The following is a 2,124-nucleotide window of genomic DNA, read 5'->3' as shown; positions in this document are numbered from 1 at the left end:
AGTGACACGAGATTCTTGTTGGCAGAGTGGGCTGTAGACAGGGCTGAGCCAATCAAACAAGCGCCCTTCTCTCCAATCCGGTTGTTTCGCAGGGAGACATTGGTAAGGCTTTACAACGGATGAGGAGGAACGACATACTTCAGTAAGAATGGAATAAGTGTGTGTATGTGTGTGTGTGTGTGTGTGTGTGTGCGTGCGTGCGTGATTTTCGACAAAATGCCCATTTGTGAATAATAAATGCCAAAATGAAACAGTGACTCACAGACTATCTTCAGATATAAGCATGTGGTAGCTATGCTCCGGAAAAGGGTTTCCCTCCAAAACCACAGACCTGAAATGGGGACAAGACAACAGAGAAACAGAGCTTAAGTGTTCAGACATGCTTTCATTATTTTCTGCACATCTCTAGTGTACGACGACACAACGTTAAAGAAGCATCAAAGGAGACGGATCATTAAATCACCTGAGGTTGGAGCACATAGACACTGTGTTCTTCAGGGAAGTCAGAGTTTGATGTGTCAGCCCAGCCCAGCAAAGACTAAAAACACAAATCAACACAGGAACAAAAAATGCAGCAGAACAATCATAAGATATCAGTCCACTGAAAAACACAATTAGCCAAAAATATAGTCATCATAGCACACCCATTCTCAGAAAGTGGGTTTAAAGGTAGCTAAACTATTGTCGTATAGGCCTAATATTACAGTAAAGTAGTTCAAGAGCGCATCTATCTTTCTGACACCTCCCTCTGTGTACTTACTTGAGGTGCTGGAGACTGCTGTTGGATGGCAGTACCTTGTTAAACACTCGCGCCATCAGTTCATCCACCTTCCAACCTATGAAGTCACATTCAAAATGGCTCACAGAACTTCTGCTGAACATTATGGTAACAAATACATGTTTATGTTGTGTGGTTAAGTCAACTAGTAACTAGGCAACGTTGTTTATTATGCAGCATTCTACTGTTGTTCAGAGACAGTAAAGGAATAGGTGACGGCAGCTGCTGAAAGTGGGAACAAGTCTGCAACCAATCCAAATGTTCTGACCTTTATTCTGAAAAAAATTAAATACATGTCAACATTGTTGAAACTCAATGACACACTCGCTAGTCAAGCCAGAACATTGCAATGCAAAATGGATTCGGTGAGTAATCCCCACTATTATTAAAAAAAAAAAAAACGAATGAATAAATGTCAGAACATTTGGTCGATTGCCGACTTGTTCCCACTTTCACCAGCTGCTGTCACGTATGTACTGTAGTTCTGCTCAGTGGTTCTCTCACCGAACACCCTGACCGCTTTTACATTGAAAGGGCCGTCACTCTCACTCTCTAGCTGCACTTGGAGGGGGGCTTTAGGACACCAAGTTGTCTCTAAGGCCACAAAGATGCAACGGGTTAATGAAACAGACTATACAAAAGATGGACATATATAATAAGTGTCAGTCTCTGTTGTATGGCTGATGAATGCCATGTGGGTTGTTGTTGTTGTTGTTGTTGTTGTTGTTGTTGTTGTTTACCCATGTAGCCTCTGGTGGTGACAGCAGGGATTTCCTTCATGCCCAGAAGAGCACACAGTTCAGGAAAGTCAAAATACAGACTGCCATGGCACTGGTAGGCATCTAGAGAGAGAGAGAGAGAGAGAGAGCAAGAGAGAGAGAGAGAGAGAGAGTAAGAGAGAGAGCAAGAGAGAGAGAGAGAGAGAAATGAAGAGACCAATCACCTCTTCTCTCCTATAAAAGCCTCATCTGCCACATATACTTGCAACAGACTGTCTGACTCGGTAACTTGAAGATGTGTTGCAACTGAACAATAATGACACATTTGCTAAATTAAAGCTGTATGCTACTGTGACTTACCTATAATGCTTTGAGTTGAGAGCCTGTCCTGTCGATCCAGCCCTAAAGCCGAAGTGCCATGAGTAACATAAGAACGTGAAGCATGTCTTGTGGTGTTTTTGCTAAAGCTTTGCTTTAATGCATTTTGTTTTGTAGCCTGACATCTCGCTAACATCACGACTCACCGGTTGTTTTTGAGGTAACCTCTTCAGCCCTCTTCTCCATCGTTGCTAGCTAACGATCCCTGTAGACTTGGATGAACATGAAAGGATAAATCAAGCTAGCAAC

The 2,124-nt window shown here is 42.7% G+C and overlaps 1 long non-coding RNA gene across 1 annotated transcript; it reads right to left on the bottom strand.

Moving 5' to 3' along the window:
* Positions 1 to 287: 287 nt before the first annotated feature.
* LOC308169696 lies at positions 288 to 822 on the bottom strand. Its single transcript, XR_013937767.1, has 3 exons — positions 761 to 822; positions 464 to 538; positions 288 to 331 (listed from the first exon to the last, which is right to left on the bottom strand). It is a non-coding gene; the product is annotated as an uncharacterized lncRNA (long non-coding RNA).
* Between the last annotated feature and the right edge of the window lie 1,302 nt (positions 823 to 2,124).

This window comes from Nansenia antarctica (assembly GCF_963989245.1).
Source record: "Nansenia antarctica genome assembly, chromosome: 13".
Taxonomy (NCBI): Eukaryota; Metazoa; Chordata; class Actinopteri; order Argentiniformes; family Microstomatidae; genus Nansenia; species Nansenia antarctica.
Note: the sequence above shows the minus strand (reverse complement) of the source record. Positions and strands in the feature narration are given on the sequence as shown.